Source organism: Lepisma saccharinum, chromosome 9, assembly GCF_977018435.1.
Source record: "Lepisma saccharinum chromosome 9, izLepSacc3.1, whole genome shotgun sequence".
Classification (NCBI taxonomy): domain Eukaryota; kingdom Metazoa; phylum Arthropoda; class Insecta; order Zygentoma; family Lepismatidae; genus Lepisma; species Lepisma saccharinum.
Window position 1 is genome coordinate 47,574,524 of NC_139237.1, and position 18,484 is coordinate 47,593,007.

General features: G+C 39.0%; 1 protein-coding gene across 2 annotated transcripts in view; it reads left to right on the forward strand.

The window, feature by feature from the left end:
* Positions 1 to 5,446: 5,446 nt before the first annotated feature.
* The window catches only part of Yod1 (Yod1 deubiquitinase), a 36,003-nt gene continuing 22,965 nt past the window's right edge, over positions 5,447 to 18,484 (forward strand). Inside the window, exon 1 of one of the 2 annotated variants that reach the window (XM_083128156.1) lies at positions 5,447 to 5,566. The gene's annotated coding sequence lies outside the window, so the exon portion shown is untranslated. The remainder of the gene's footprint in view (positions 5,567 to 18,484) is intronic. The other variant, XM_083128157.1, reaches the window with a different exon arrangement.

Here is an 18,484-nt window from a genome sequence, read left to right on the forward strand (position 1 = left end):
AATTATTTGTGAACTAGTGATAGTGTTGTGAAGTGATCTTGTGATTGTGTATCGAATTAAATATACGGGACCGTGAAATAGGCCCGTTATACCATGGCCGGGAATCATACTCCGGACCCCCAATCCGACATGGACGCTGAGAAAGGTTCTAATAAACGTACTCGCGAAGAAGTGGACGATGTTCCCCCCGATAAAATCTCCAGAAGTGATACAATTCATGAGTCCCCCCAGATTCCACCTACATATTGGTATGGCACGGATATGCCGGGTCCCTACATAGTCCTATTTGACGGTATAGACACAAACGAGAAATTGCTTGCCGCTGGAAGTGTTGGTAACTATCTCCGTAAGAAAGCAGTCCGAGTACAGTTAGTGGAACAATGCGGTCGTAATCGCGTCCGGGTGACTTTCCCCACCGCTAAAGCTGCTAATGAGTTTCTCACGCGTAGTGCAATGCATCATGATATGGGAGTCAAAACGAGAATTCCATTATCGTTAATTCAACGGGAAGGACTCATATTCGGAATAGCTCATGACGTGTCAGAACAGGACGTCCTCGATGGTTTCGAGAGTCCTATCCCGGCCCTTTCGGCCAAACGCATGAACAAAAAACTGTGGAAAGAGGATGGATCTTTCCAGTTAGTTCCCACTAAACTATTTTGCATCACATTTCGCGGTAATAGTTTGCCGGAGAAAGTTCTCATTAACAGTGAAATATTTGAGGTTCGACCGCGTATACGATCAGTCCAACAATGCTCCAAATGTTTCCGATACGGCCATTTCCATTTAGTTTGTAAATCAAAATCCAAGTGTGCTAAGTGTGGATTGGACTCCCACCCAGAGGACTGTGACAGTACTTTGAGTTGCATCAATTGCAAGCTACCACATTCAGCCTTAGACCGTAACTGTGCGAGCTGGCGGTTGGAATCAGCTGTCCAAACCAGCATGGCTGAAAACAATTTATCATATCGGGAGGCGAAACTCAAGCTGCAAGGCATCTTCATCCCCACCCCCACTCGCGATGATGTTTATCGACCCCGAGTGACAAAAGCGGCATTCCCTGACTTGCAGACCTCCCGCACAAAACCTTTCTTTCCTAATCACACATGGCACTCCTCAAATCGGACATATGCCAATATGTTTTCCCCGCTACGAAATCAATCTGACAGAGACTTTCCTGAAAATAAGGATTCTCAAACATCATTGGATTCGTATCGCTTTAAGGTGCCATCCTTTAAGACTACTTCTCAATCACGAAACACTAAGAAATACAAAATTCGCCCTTCTCCGAGGAAAGAAACACATCGCCGTCCGCGATGGGAAGACGATGACGTCGTAATAGAGTCCGCGGCTAGTTCATCGACCCTTACTGACCCAGAGGAAGCGAAATCCCAACCTATAGGAAACAACGCCTACCCGATAAATAACACTCCTTCCCATTCTAAGAATTTCCATCGTCAATCATCTGTGCACCCGAACAAGAGGAATAATCATCCGCAATCGCACATTCCTGACCGCCCTACCGAACACAGTGAGGTGTACCAGGCTCTTTTAGAAATGATTCCCAGCATGTGGGAAACGATTAGACACATACGGGACAACGCTCATCGAATTAGCCTCATCCAACACATTCAATCTTTGACAGACAAACTTTTGACGTTACTCGAAGACACCGCTTAAGGTAATATCGGAAATGGGTACCATCTTACAATGGAATGTAAATAGCTTCTCCGCACGGAAACTCGAATTATTAGATCTAATTGCAGAACACCACCCGCTTATTCTTTGCTTGCAGGAGGTTAAGGGAACGCAGCATGAGAAATATAGACTTGCTCATTATCACAGATACGGCAATCCTACGCATCAGCGTGGTACGGTTATCTATGTGCATGAAACCCTTTCCCATACCGAAATACCAATTCCACATACCCTTTCACTCGTTCAGACCTTCCAATTAGAGCTCGTGGCTCTCAGAGTCAACATTAATGACCAATATATAGTTATAATTTCCTTATACATTCCATCCTCCAACAAATCACAGAGAATCAGTTTTCACGAGTTACAAGAGATCATAACCCTTGCTCCGGGACCCTACCTCATCCTCGGAGATTTTAATGGCCATCACCCCTCTTGGGGACATCCGTACGCAGACCGATTGGGAAAAAATCTAGATGCATGGATCACACACAACCGGTTTATACTTTTAAACGATGGCAGCCCTACTCATTACCCATTAAATAGCAACCGCCCCTCTTGCATTGACCTCACAATTACTTCCTCCCGATTGTACAATAGGTTTCATTGGGTAAAGGAACAAGATCTCCGTGGCAGTGATCATTCCCCCATTTTAATTATAGCCCGTAGATCGTTTTCCACATATTTGTTGCGTGAAAATAGGGAGTCGGTCCCGGTGAAACGTTGGACCAAAGCTTCCATTAAATGGGACGCTTTTACAACACAATTTAAAAGCATTTATGATCAAACAACTCCCCACACTGATGGAAAAATAACATATCAACGTTTCCTCAGTATGATTACCAGTGCAATAGACAATAGTGCCCATCGAAGCCAATATCGTAGCCCAATTAAATTTCCATCCCTTAGTTGGTGGACCCGAGACTGTGATTTAATAAAAAGCCAAAAAAAAAATCAATTAAAACGATACGAACGAAACCCCTCGCCGGGGAAGAAAATCGAACTTAGGCGACTACAAGCTAAGGCGAAGAAAATATATTTAAACGCGAAAAGAGAAGCGTGGCAATCATTTTGTAATTCCCTAGATTGCACAGATAGCCTCAGCTCCATATGGCATAAATTTCATTCTATTAGGAACCCGGCCCACCCACAACGGAAAAATCTCGATAGAAAGTGGGAAACAGACTTCATGAACATACTCACGCCACCCGCTGTATGCGCACGAGCGGCTAAATCCTTAGCACAGAATTTCGATTTCACTGCCGATTTCCCGGCAGTTACTGCTACCGAAATACAACAAATCTTAGAAATCGTGCCGAACACTTCCCCGGGATATGACGGTCTCACCTATGACATGTTAAAACATCTGCCACAGCAAGGTATACAAATACTTGCTCACATATTCAATACCGTCTATCGCACAGGACGAATCCCTATCGAGTGGCGTCACCACATAGTTCTCCCCATATTAAAACCTCACAAACCTCCCGCGGAGGCAAAGTCATACCGACCAATAGTATTAATACCAGTAGTTGCCAAACTTTTCGAACGAACATTTCAACATCGCCTTAATTGGGCGTTGGAAAAGAATAAATTCTTTTCGCCAACACAAATGGGTTTCCGCATGCAACATGGAAGCCAAGATGCCATAGCAACCCTAACAGTTGAAATCCAAAATAGCCAGATTACTCATGATTATTGCTTTGGCCTCTTCACTGACATAGAACATGCTTATGATGCAGTTCACATCCCGATCTTATATAAAATGATGGTACAACTAAACATACACCCCATGGTAGGGACCATCATCTGGAATTTATATCACGAACGGAATTTACAATTCTGGTTTGAAGATAGGTTGGAAGGCCCCCGTATAGCTCGCACGGGAATACCTCAGGGTTCGCCCCTTAGCCCCCTACTCTTTAATATCTATACCCACCAAATACATCACCTAAATATGCACGGCTTTAAATTGTTACAATATGCCGACGATTTGTGCTGCTATAAATGCACCCCTGACGCCACGCAAGGCTTACTCGCTCTAAAGAAAACAGTTTCACTTCTTACAGATCACTTAGATACCTTAGGACTCACTATTTCCATTCCGAAATCCAAAATCATAATTTTTAACTCGAGAAAAATGAGCAGTTACCCTAACAATATCACAGAAATACAGCACATTCCAGTATTCGACAATGTCAAATACCTGGGTGTATATTTTGATAGGAAACTGAATTGGACAAGGCATCTACAGTATCTCAAGGAAAAGGGTCTAAAAATTGTTAATTTACTCCGCTGTATTTCCACGACCAAGTGGGGAGGACACCCCCATACAATGCTATTATTTTATAAAAATTGTTTTCGAGCATTATTTGATTATGCAGCACCAGCTTATGGTGGAGCCAATCCAAAACTTCTTACGTCTATCGACGTATTACAACGACGAGCCTTACGTACCTGTCTAGGACTCATGCCGTCTAGTCCCAATGTTAGTGTATATTTAGAAAGCAATGAATCTTCTTTGTCACACAGACGTATCAAACTCACTGTGCAATATTTGTTTAAATCGTGGGCGCGACACGCTCATCCGTTTAATAAAACATTTGCGATTCAACGACAATGGTTTGGCCTCCCGACCCCCCCTCCCCCCACTAAACGTTTTTTTTTCTTACAATGTTATAATATTGACCCTGACGCTTACCAACAAACTTTTACCCATCCGGACCCGCTTGTATATCAACTGAATATTCCCACAGAACCCCGAGTAGAGATACACTATGCAGATCATGGCCGACATGAAAATTATAGAGACTTGTGGCCCACATCAACCTTTATTTATACTGACGGATCGAAGTCTGCAGACGGTGTGGGATGTGCTTTTTACGTACCATCTCATAACATCACCCGACAATTTTCCCTCCCATCCGATATGTCGATATTCTCGGCGGAATGTTATGCTATCTATAAAGCATTACAATTCGCCCTGCAGTTCCGAATCGATCATTCGTTAATTCTTACGGACGCATTGAGCGTACTTCAAACATTAGCACGAACAGGTCGGGCAGCATATAAATTAACGGTATTTCCTTATCTTATTCTCCGAATCATGTTAGAACTTCAACAGCAGGGTCTGTCAGCGACCTTCACATATATTCGTGCCCACAGTGACCTCAATAAATATCAAGATCGCGTTGATGTAATGGCCAAACAAGCAAGAACGAAAGAAACTGTTACCCCGATGCGCCTGCCGTACACTGACCTCCTCCCACGGGTAAAAATCAAAATAGAACAACAATGGGACGATTGGTGTACCCAGCAACTCCTCAATACCACTACATATAGATGGCATGCACAAGTCGGCAATAAACGTCCTTGGTTTCAACACATTAACCTACCCCGTGCAGTTTTAGTGTTTACCATGCGAATGCGTACAGGTCACGTCGTTATACATCCCAATTCATATATCGTGCCTGCAACCTCCTGTCCGTGTGGAGAAGCTATCCAATCAATCACACATTTGTTCTTACAATGCCCAATTCGACAACAACATCGCAATACACTATATAAACAGTTACACCGTGTGGGTATTCCATTTCCGATGTCCCTTTCGACTCTACTCTACGAGCCGCGGTCTGATGTCATGTGGATACTGTACAGCTTTGCACGAAAGAACAACATTGTAACATAAACAAACAGACATTTGGAATGTAAACAAACTTTCTCATAACAAACCAAATAGGACCCCTGGCAAGAAATCGCTCTTAGGCGGTGTGTGCCACACAAAGAAGAAGGAAGGAAGGACCTCTATGTACCTTGGGAAAGACAACACTGCTTGATTTACCTCATGATTTTGCAGTGGAATGCTGTGTAGGTACGTGTATTTGGCATCTCTTTCACCTTTATAGAAATCCCCCATATATTTATCACATGATATGTAAAGTACAATAGTAAATTCATACACACATATTATTCATGTGATATAATTCGTTCCTACATTGTGATCTACTTTCGTTAACCAAATATTTACTTACCTCCTGGGTTACCACCTCCTGTAGTGTATAACACTTGTACAAAAACGCAAATCGTATAAAATATCACAAATACTAAAATAGTGATTAAAATTTGGGTAACACTTTACTATACCGGAGACGGATTTCTTCAAATTTACAGGAGAAAGTACTTACGCAAATCATTTTCTGTAGCGTTGTTGATGTTCGGGAATGTAGTTTTGATCCATTTTAATGCGAATGCATGTGGTTTTCTACGAAAATCTATTTCCGACGCGCTATTGCTGCTGCCGCCATTTGCTTTCTGCACGAGAGCACAATACGCTCTCGTATTGTCCGAATATGCTAAGTTGAACGAAAGGAGTGCTAATGGAACCGAACCTAACAGGCCTAACCTAACCTAGTAGGCATACCTCGTCCCCGTGATGGTTCGTGGAGCTATCGTGAATTTTTGGGCTAAAGTCAATGGTTTTTGGGGCTGCCCGTGGAATGTTTGTGGGAAATAAGGAACAACAGTAAGTACTTGTTATTGTATGAAATAGACATTATTTTCGTTAGAAATTCATTATTTCACCTAAAGAAATGTTCCGCAATGCAGAATAGTACGTTAACAATGCAAAAAATTGCGAAATAAATCCTTGATAGGTCTCTCCGGTATAGTAAAGTAGTACCAGTTCTTGTATTGTAACAGTTTTGCAATTACATTTCTAAAACAGCTGGTTAGTAGACGCTTCTGTATTGGGTATTGTCAGCAACAGCATGTAATGCAGAGTAAATAAATTCTAAGAAATTTCATGGGCCCAAGTTCCTTTTGTTTTATTGCAATATCATCATGCTACGAATGCAATTTTTACATGGTTCAATTTCGATGTATGTCTGTTAACACAATTACATACTGCGGAGTTTTAGCGATTACTTAAGGTTTTGTTCAATATATGCTTTCGTGGTTAGGTTAGGCAGGTTCCCTTAGCAATAAAATAAAGTCCCAGTAAATTTCTCGTATCGGACAAACGGCTGAAATTTGCTAGTTCATTTAATTTGAATATTCGTACTTACGTATTCTCCATTGAGAAACATTGCTGAAGGTGGCATTTTACTTATTTCACGGAAATAAGCTCTATTTGCGACATATCGAGTAACTTTTCTTCGTTTCTCTTTTTCCTTCGGTAACATGCAAAATGGCGGTCATAGTTTCACTACCGTACTCGGCAGGCAGTGTTTCAACCTCACTGCACCCAAAAAATTTACGTAGCCCCACAAACCATTTCCGGTAAGTTAGGTTAGGTAGGGTCACGTATAGGTTACAATAGTTAAAAATTGGTTTCGAAAAAAATATGCGTAGCCCCACACACCATTCTCGCATAGCCGCACGAACCATTGGCACATAACTCCACAAACCATTTGCGGAACCGTACCTTCTTCAGTTACAAAAACACATGTTTGGAAACACTGACCGGGATTACGTCATCACACACAGGCTACATCCACCTGGAAGTAAATGGATGCAAGAGCTTTTGTGCATCGGTCACACATTTATATCGAAAAATAGATGATTCACCGTCAAAATTCAGTGTTTCCAAACATGTGTTTTTGTAACTGAAGAAGGTACGGTTCCGCAAATGGTTTGTGGGGCTATGTGCCAATGGTTCATGGGGCTGTGCAAGAATGGTGTGTGGGGCTACACATATTTTTTTCGAAACCAATTTTTAACTATTGTAACCTATACGTGACCCTACCTAACCTAACCTTACTGGAAATGGTTTGTGGGGCTACATAGGTATTTTTGGGTGCAGTGGGGTGGAATCACTGCATGCCGAGTACGGTAGTGAAACTATAACCGCCATTTTGCGTGTTACTGAAGGCAAAGAGAACCGAAGAAAACTTACTCGATATGTCGCAAATAGACCTTATTTCTGTGAAATAAGCGAAATGCCACCTTCAGCAATGTTTCTCAATGCAGAATTCGTTAGTACGAATATTCAAATTAAATGAACTACCGAATTTCAGCCGTGTGTCCGATACGAGAAATTTACCAAAGTCCCTAAATGCATTCTGCTAAGGTTCCGATTTACTTCTACATTCATTCCCACGCTTCTACGATATTTACTGTCGCTTGTCGACGGAGAATATATTGTCCATGAAAAGTGCGTAAGGTAATTTTCGAGCTGTTTTTTTCAACATAAATAACGTTTTTTGAGTCCAAACAGTGCTCATTACTTTATGGAAGGTTCAAATTTCTTGTGACAATAATTTCCAAAATTGTACGATGATTAGTCTTTGTGCTAGGAGAAATCATAAAACAATCGGAATTGTTACCGTCTGATAAATTTTCCTCGCCGCCGGAGTTATCGTTTCTCAGAGAAACACTGGGAATCAACACGTCTCAACACACACATAATGACCCTTTCATATTCCTTCCGTCTGTTTTTGTTGCCACCGTGTTGACAGCTGAGTTGTTTTGTCTTGGGAAAACAATGGGTGTTAAATTCGTCTCAATATGCACAATGACCCTTCATTGTCTTGTCGTGGCATTCTCGAACATTGCGAGTGTGAGTCAGTTTGAGTATGCTGCAGTGATATGATATTGTAATCCTGTATAGAAATATTCACTGTATTATTTTACTATACCCATATATACTGTGTATGCATAAAAAAAATAGTTGAATAGCCTATTGGACAAAGCAAAATCTGCCTTTCCCTTCTGCTAGTTAGTTTGGCAACAGCGCAGTAGCACTGGCTGAGTATTGGATGAACTCCTGTTACTTCTAAAAGCGTACACTGTTTAGAAACAATCAACAGTGTTCTCAAGTATTGATTTTAGCGATGATCCTATTCACACTAGAATTAATGTGACATCTAGTGAGCATAGGGTGACCAGACACACACATTAAAAAAAGAGGACAGAGGAGGCCAAAAAGGAGGACAAAGTCATAAAATAGAGGACACCGCAAAAAATGGCAACACATTTGCCATTACTCATAATTTAATCAATATAATTAAATCTTACCAACAATTTGCTTACAGAGGCTTTTCAGGTGATCTCTTTCAATAACTTCCTCTTATCTTTAAGCAAAGAAAGCAATCTCCTAATCTGTTATTTAACAAATGACAAAGAATATCTACTATTTGAAGCATATATTTTTACTCCTTTTCTAATTCTTGGATATTAGAATGAAATTTCCCCACAAGTTAATACAAATGTAACAAGTAAGATTAGCTTTTTAACTTATTTCCAAACACCGAATTACAATTTTTAAGTTGTTTAGATTTGGTAGAGAAATATGATTTTAATGCCACAAACATTTCTACACTCTTTCAACAGCAGGGGAAAGTGACAGTCACCTTACACTTTACCTCATATTCATTTCTTCCATCCTTTAAGAGCTGGATAATTGTTGAATTTAGTGCCTATTTTGATTAATTGTGCCCAAGAATTGCTATTCTGCAATTTTTGCATACTTCAGATTTTTTTACGTGCCTTTGGCTTTCCCCAGATTAAAGAATGTAAGAATATTGATGATGTACTGACTGAAATCTGGTATTTACCAGATTTGAGGGTCTCAATTAGAACATTGTTTCAAAATATTATTTTTGTTACAATGGTGTAAATTGTGTTGTTTCATCATTTGTTCAAATTCGCACAGTCGTTTGCACAAGCTGTTTTTGTGAGAATTACTTTGCCCCGCAAATGTGAATTTCGATCAAAAGAGTATTAATATTAATAGTTTGTTAATCGTTATCACACTTTTATGTATAAACTGAAGTGCATTGTATGAATAGAGTTGAAATAAGTTCGCATTCATTGTCTATTTTAACGTATTTCTTAATTTTAGGGTGCCTTTTAAATGCCTATTTTCGTACCTTTTCTTAGTTTATATTGCCTTTTCAAGTGCCTATTTCAGAGATTTTTAATTCCTATAAATCCACACCCTACTAATGACCCAGTCGGGAAAGTGATCGTGTTGAGCTTCCAGATGCTAGGTGAGCATTGCTCGAATACTTAACGCACCCAAAGTGATATGCCTTAAATGATGATCGTTACATGTGGAAGCATTCTCTAGGCAGCACATTTGCTATGGTCTTTGCTATGCTCTTTCCAAAAAGGAGGACATTTACAGATTTCTAAAAAATCCGCCGGACGCCGGACAGACACCTAAAAAGGAGGACATGTCCGGACAAAAGAGGACGTCTGGTCACCCTAAGTGAGCATGTTGTGACTTGTTATGCTTATTTTTTATTTTGTTAAGGATTTGTAGAAAATCCAGACATTTCTGCTTCACCCAGATGCCTTTTTAAAAAGAGGACATGAAGAAGATATATGGTAATTCTACCCTCAGTGGTATCAATTTATGGGCCCAATATGAGAATAATATTTTAGTGATGTTTAATAATTGCACAGTCACTTGTCATTATGCTTCTGACCCAAACAGCCGTAGTATTTATATCCATCCATTTGGGAATTATGCAGAGGTTCAATCTGAATGTTTCCATTGTAGCCTGTAGCTGTTTTTGAGTAAGTACTGTTCAGATATTTTTTTTTTAAAAAAAAAAAAGCGGGGTGCGGAATGAACTCACTACACACCATCCACAGGCACAAACGTGATAAACAGAGACCAGCTAACAAACAGTCATATTCAACATGGTAACCTTGAGAAGAGAAGTTTTCACTTCTGCTGCCAGGTGGCAACACAGTCACACTTGCATAAAATACATTGTTTTCTTATTAGCAGTTCCTTCAAAATATTACCTTCATGAAGCTCTGCTGTAGACACAAAGTGCCTTACCTTATTGAACTAAGCACACCAAAGGGATTTTGGCTGCAAATCTGCCAACTGGTTGTTTCCACTAATGCATTTTACAATTCAGAAATGGTTTGCATCTATAGAGATATCAGATTTTTCTGTGCTCTTAAATCATTTCATGTAAAGTGTCACCACCTGCTGGATCTCGTTCGCTTGTCATTCACTTTCATGCCTGGTCATTCGGGTGGAAATTGCGTACATGGCGTTGGAAGATTTTGCCACTAGATGGAAGGCCTTACCTACTGTCCCCACCCGGCTGCTTAACGTTTGAGTAATTTAAAGGGTTATTTGTACTTTTGAACACTAAAAATGTGGGTTTAACAAAAGTTAATATAGTATATGTGACATGAAATACTTCTTTCATTTCAATAGAAATACAACAGTGATCAATTCAAGAATAAAATTAGGTATTCCCTTAAATACATAAAAGAAAGTAACTCAAGATTTTGCAGTAGGAAGCCCACATTTGATATGTTTGTAGCATTTTCAACAATTATTCATCACAATATACCATTCATGAATAATCTTATCTCTGTTTACAAAACTTGCATGCATGTTTTTCACAATAAATAAGCTCAAGAGGTATGAATTAAACTTTTAAAAAATATAATAATAAATATCAAATTGTTTTTTATATTATTTTCTTTTGTAGGATTTATAGTTTTAGCTTTATAGAAATTTTAGTGATCTTAGATATGAGGTAGATAATGAACGTACCTTTTCATGCAATGATAATAATAATAATAATTTAACGAGAAAAGTATGTTGTGTATACATGAATGCACAATAGGGGAGACCGGGGTAATTAGAACAGGAAACAGCCTGTAGAAGTTCCACTGTAAATTACTCAGAAAGTTACTGATGGATTTTTTAAAAATTTCTACCATTTAAAAGGACATCTTTTGCATATTTTTGAAAAAAATAATGACCATACCTGCATTGCAAATACTCGTCCAAAAAAAAAAAATTGTCATGACACCATAAAATTGTTCCAATTACCCCATTTGGGGTTAATGGAACATAAGTTAGAAATTTCAACTGAATATCTTTAGATTGCTGTTGGGGTAATACGAACATCATATATAAATGTCCCATTTACCCTGCAAATTTGAACACAATAGCTCTACTTCTTCTGGAGTTATCAATGCTTGTTTAAATAAAATCCCAAGTTAACGTCTTTTTTTCATAAAGTTCAATTTCCCAGCTGTGAAGCAAATATGTGTGAATGAAAATCAGTGTTCTATGATTTATTTGAAAGGTTACAGGCCATTCTACAATGTAGTAAAGAAAAAACTTCTAATAGTTACATGTACAATCTAGTATACCCAAGCGAAATCAAGCAAATTACGCAATGTTCTAATAACCCATTTGCAGAAATTTTTGGGGTAATAAGAACTTTGCTTATAAAAACCAGGCAAATTGCCCATAGACAACCAAACTCACATGAAATGATGTGTGCCCTTATGTTTTATTATAGGGGTGAAGAAAATTTTGAAAGGGTTCTTTCATTCACATCCAGTATATGCAAAAGCAGAGAAACACCAAGCATGCGTCACATCATTTTTGCAGGTGTATAATAAAAGTCAAATAAAACTTGCTTTTGTGTAGTTATTCCAATAACAAATTTTCTGCATGTAGGTTTAGTGTAGGTACATATGTATTAAATGTTATTACACCAGTCTTTTCGTTTTAAATTATTCTACATTAACATGTTCCAATAACCCCATGTTCTAATTACCCCGGTCTCCCCTAATTTATGAACATACCGCATGTGATGAACAAACCAACACAATAATATTAAGCAGAGTGTGGAGCATACTAAAGGAGCACTCCAGAGCAACTTCGAAGCGTCAGTTCTACTCCGCTGCTCGCTCCAGAGTGGAGCGTGTAACGACAGCACTCCGGAGCGGAGTGGTTGGATATTTTAGCTTGCACACTCCGATCAGGAGCGGAGTAGTTAGTAATTTTTTCATGCATGCTCCGGAGCGGAGCGTATAACGACAGCACTCTGGCACGGAGTGGTTGGATGTTTCTGCTTCCATGCTCCGATCCGAAGTGGAGCGTGGCAAGCCGGCACTCTGGAGTGGAGTGGTTAGTTTTTACATGCATGATCCGATCCAGAGCGGAACATTGTACGACAGCACTCCACTCCGGACCGGAATTGTTACTTATTTTTTACATGCACGATCCGGAGCGGGGTGAGATGGAATATTGCTTTATCCAGTATTTTCCATCTTGGGGTGTAAATTGGACCTTTGCGAAAATTGTAGGGAGTGTTGGGGGAGGTGAGTGTGGATATATCACTGTACACGATTATAGCAATTATGCATGATATTAATGCACATTAACGGCAGCCTCCGTGGCGGAATGGTTATCTCAACACTCTACGACTCCAGGGGACTTGTGTTCGAATCCCGGTCTGGGAATTGGTGTTCTTTGTGATTGACACTTCTTCAATTTCATCATATCTCATCCTTATCTTCGCAATTAGTTGAAAGAGACAGAAAAGCGAAATAAAATAAACCAAAGCAATCAGTCAATCATGCACATTAAACATTTGTAAAGTATATTAAGAGTGCTGCTTTGTCTTAATAGCAAGAGTTGTATGCAATATCTTCATTTCTTGTTTGTTAAAATATGAATTAAATAGTATTTCACTATTGAAATGTATTTTGTGAAATAAGTCTGGATATTATAGTCTGACTGTTATGTGTTGAATTTGGATATGAACCCGTTCAAGTAATCAGTGTTGCGGGATTGTACGTTTGGTACCTCCCCCACATGACAACCATGTTTTGTTTTCATGTTCTGCACTTCTTGTAGGTGACTGACGTCAGTGTATATGCATAGGATGTGTGCCTGTCAACTTTGATTTATGGACATTTAAAGTATTTTTAACAGATGGAGGGATCGTTCCAAAACAGTCTCGGTTAGGGAAATTATAAGCTGTCTAGAATTATTGCAAACAATATACAACAACAACAAATAAAATCTTTAATCGTTAGTTCCATTCATCTGAAGCCTTGGTAATCATTGAAAGTCTATAGTAGAACTAATTAATTGATTGATTTGATTTCCTTTACTTCGCTTTTCGTGCTACTTTTGGCTAATTTGCGAAGATGGAAATGAGTGATGATATGATGAACTTGATGAATGAACACTCACAAACAACCATGCCCAGCCAGGATTCGAACCTGGGACTCCTGGTGTCGTAGGGCGATGTGCTAACCACTCCGCCACGGGGGCCGGCTAGAACAAATTAAATTATGAGTAGAGAATGGAAAGATACAGAACAAAAAATACAAAAATATATGTAAAACAAGACCCAAGTATTTCAATCAAGTTATTTATATGTGTAATTCTAAGAAACAATGATCAGTTGTTCTTTCAACTGTATAAGTTTGAATTTGTCTTTTCTTGTTTATGTGAGCAATTAACTTGGCCTGCCCTTCATTCGCTTATTGCTGATGATGCTTAATTTGAAATAAATCCTGCATAAGTCGGTTAATAATTAGGATATCGCAACCATGGGGAAGAAATACAATGAGAAACAAACACAAAGAACACCAGCACCCATAACGTGTTTCAAACCAACAACATTTGCCGTTGACAGCTGAATACACAAGCTCGCACGGATATTGTAGGCCTATGTGGAATTCGTTATTCAGCTGACATTGAATACCCAGTAATGATTTCTGTCCCTGTAATAGACGCTTATTAGGACCTGGTCATATTTCAGAGGGGTGTAAGGGGTGACCTTCCACGTAGTACACCCAACTGTCAACCTCACTTCCACATTAGTACACCCTGGACTGAAGACTAACGAGGCTCTGGCGACTGGCCCCATGGCCAGTATAATTTTGTTTGTGTTGTCCTTATGTGTGCTGAGTGCCCATTTACAGCCTCAGCTTTTAACAGAAGTCAGAACATTTTAAGATTTTTAATTATGCAACATTAGAGTTGTTCTTTGTAGTGATAAGGGGCTGGTCCCCGTATAATGTGACGGGAGCAAAATAGCCTAAGTGCTGATGCTCCCACAATTTTAAAATCAAATTCATATTTCAGAAAACACACATGCACATACATGAAACAAATATGAAAAAGTGCTTGTTAGTTTGGATATTAGTTACAAAGTTGTATTTTTATGCTCTTGTGAATAGCTGTAAAGGAAAGTGAAGTATCTTATTGTTAAAAAGAATTATTAATTTCTATTTGCTTAAGGACTAATTTATCGCAACACACTGCAATTAAATACTCAACACACTTAGGAACTGCATTTCTTTGTAATGTTTTCTTGTAGTTGTGATTTAAGTGCACTCTATGTAAAGAGGCTAATCGTAACTAAACATACAGATCAAAATGGGATCCAAACCAATATGTGCTTCCACCTGGTATCGAACCCAAATTCCCTTGATTGTTTATATCAGCTGAGAATTCTTTCTAGAGCATTGAAGTGAATCCAAACCAATATGTGCTTCCACCTGGTATCGAACCCAAATTCCCTTGATTGTTTATATCAGCTGAGAATTCTTTCTAGAGCATTGAAGTGAATTTTCTTGTAGACGATTATGTAAGTCTATTAAACTATTGATAATATCTAGATAGCAGTAAAAGCAAACTATGCGAAAATTCACTTCAATGCTCTAGAAGGAATTCTAAGCTGATGTAATTTTTCAGGGTTTGGAATATCACAGTGATTTTTCTAATGGAAAGGAAATTTGAAAAGAATCGCCCATTCGGTTGCCAAAAGTCCACCTAAGCCTTAACCCCATTTGTTTGTTTTACCCGGAACTCAGCCGCGAATTTCAGGCGATGTGTCTTGTGCTTTATCGTGTTTCTTCCCTGACTCGCTATGCATGCACCTGGTAGGATGTGAAGGGACCAACCCCCTGAAGAGTCAATCACGTTTCAGCCCACGTCAGAAACTACAGCAGCCTAAGCACACTTGATTGTTCTGCTCTGCGCGAATCATACAGGTATAATAAAGCAGGCTACGGAGGTAAAACTAAGTGGACAATATGTCTTTCAGCAATCCTGTTCACAGTTTTTTTCTCTATGATTAAGAATCAAACGTGTGAACATGTAAAATAGCAGGCTGCAAATCAAAGCCTTTTCAAGTAAGTATTATGTTTCTATTCAAATATTATAAACGTATTTTGCTTGTGTACTTTATTGTGGAGTAGTGTTGTTCTGGAAATGTTGGTTGTGCGATATATTTTTTTGTTTTTTGCTTGGTAAAGAAAAGAAACAGCAGCAGAAAGGAGTTTCATTCATGCATGTATATTAAAATTTATAAATTTTTTCATAGCAATGAGAGATGTACAGGAAAGATGTGATTAGCCGTTAATTATTTTTTTTATTATTATTACCAGTGTATTTTGTGTTTGACATTTTAGGCGAAAAACAATCTTCTTTCTTATGTTATGAAGGGATCCTGCAAATTCCATGTTTGAATACGTATCCAAGTTTATGAAAAACATATTGAGTACACCTTGATTACAATTTCTTCTTTGAGGCCAATTTCTAGAACATATTCTTCTTTCTTATTAAGACTTTAATTTTAGTAATTGTAAGGAAAATTACTTTTACCTTTATACTCTGCACAATGCCTTCTGGGAGGCCCATACACAGGATTTTTTTTGAGGGGACGGCAAGATATTAAAACCATCTGATATGACCAGGGTGTGCAAATAATATATATATATATATATATATATATATATATATATATATATATATATATATATATATATATATATATTGGCGTGCCCGATGGCAGAGTGGTAGCGTCATCGCTTTGTAATCAAAGGGGTCTCTCTCTGGTTCGATACCCTGTGGGGGCACATAGTAATTGGGATCCCACTTTAAACTGTACGTCCAGTCCCGATTAGCTTTACTGTGCATAAAGTGTACTTAAAACACCAAATCAACCAACCATATGTATAATTAAATACCTCACTTACTAAATAATATCTTTAAATATATAGAAACAAAGGAATTTATTTGCTTCGTTTATGAACAAACAAATTAATTCCTTTGCCTGGTTTAAAATGTCAAGAAATTACAAAATTGTTGAAATGTTTTTATTATGTGTTACAGTTTATTTAATTCTTGTGTTCTATTAATGATGATCAATAAGATTTCATACTTATATTAGTCTTGTATTCGTGTTCAAAGCTGTAGTTACAGATTTAAGCACCCAGGATGGGAATAGATTTTCGTACCCCCTGCACCGAATTTCCAACTCCTTTGCCTAGATGTAGCTGACATATTAAAACAAATATTTAAAAAATATTTTGTCTATACATACTGTTTTCCGTTGAATATATATATATATAGGTATATGGCTAATAAATGAACAGTCTGTTGTGCAGCCTACCCTATCTTCTGCAAATTTGATTACAAAATGAAGATTCTAATGCACTAAGGTCGAGCTAATTTCTGTGTTCCAAGGATTGCTGGGTTCACTGTGTTTATACATTGACACATTGCTCGTTGTAGGTATACGGTTGATATCGTCTTCCCTGGTGTATTGTGTAAGGATTATTCCTTGCTTATTGGCAACACTGTAGGTGGGTGGCATGATCTTTCCTGGACTGTTTTCGTAGCGTTAGCTTTAGTAATGATCAGTTTTATAACAACAATTAAGAACAATAACGGTGATGTTCAAATACCGTACAAATTCCACAAACAAAATTACTAATGCACTTGAAACCTTTGATCATTAGTTTTCTTTATACACTCGTATTATCCGAGCTCGTAGCACTCCAGAGCGGAGTGGGCAAGTTTATAGAAGTAGTGAATCGTTCCTTACAATTTCACTCCGGAGCAGATCGAGAAATTTTTCAACTTCCTCTGCTCCGATCAGGAGCAGAGCGGGAAGTTTTCTGATTCCTGCTCCAAAGTGGAGTGGGCTAAGACATCGCTCCGCTCCGGAGCATGGGCAGCAGCCGGAGCATTGATACGCTCCACTCCGAAATCCGGATCCGGTTGGTTCTGGATCCTAAAATTATTTGGATCCGGAATTTTCAGATCCGGATCCGGATCCAAAACTTTCGGATCCGGATCCGTTTTGCCATCCCACATGCGCTTCTTTGGAAAGTAAGAATGTGCTTATAACATATTGTTACCTGCTAATATACATATATATATAATATACATATACATACATATATATATATTGTGCGTGCGCGATTTGTAATTAATTAATACACTTACTAGGGAGATCTAAGTCTCCCCCTCCGATTTCCATGAAACTTGGCATTTGTATAGAGCCCCCCCCCCCTCAAATGTCAAGATGAGGAGAAATTGAAGTGGGGATCTGGCCCCGAAACCACGTAAATATGGTATATGAAGAAACAGGGGGCATAGGGCCTCTTTATACACCTGTCAAATTTCATGGAAATCGGAGGGGGACAAAGGGGTCAGATGATCCCCACGTCAATTTGTCCTCATCTTGACATTTGAGGCAGGTTTTGCCCCCTAAAACAGTCTTTTACCCGAAACAAAAAAAAACACGTATTTCTTCCTTTGGGCCCCTCTATACACCTGCCAAGTTTCATGAAAATCGGAGGGGGACACAGGGGTCAGAACCTTACTTCAATTTGTCCTCATCTTGACATTTGAGGGGATTTTGCCCCCCCCCCTAAAACAGTTTTTAGCTGAAACAAAAAAACACGTAATTCTTCCTTCGGGCCCCTCTATACACCTGCCACGTTTCATGGAAATCGGAGGGGAACACAGGAGTCAGATCCCCACTTCAATTTGTCCTCATCTTGACATTTGAGAGGAGGTTGCCCCCTAGAACAATTTTTGTGCCGAAACAAACAAACACGTATTTCTTCATTTGGGCCCGTTTACACACACACACCTTCCAAGTTTCATGGAAATCGGAGGGGGACACATGGGTCAGATCCCCACTTCAATTTGTCCTCATCTTGACAATTGAGTGGGTTTCGCCCTGTAAAACCGTTTTTTAGC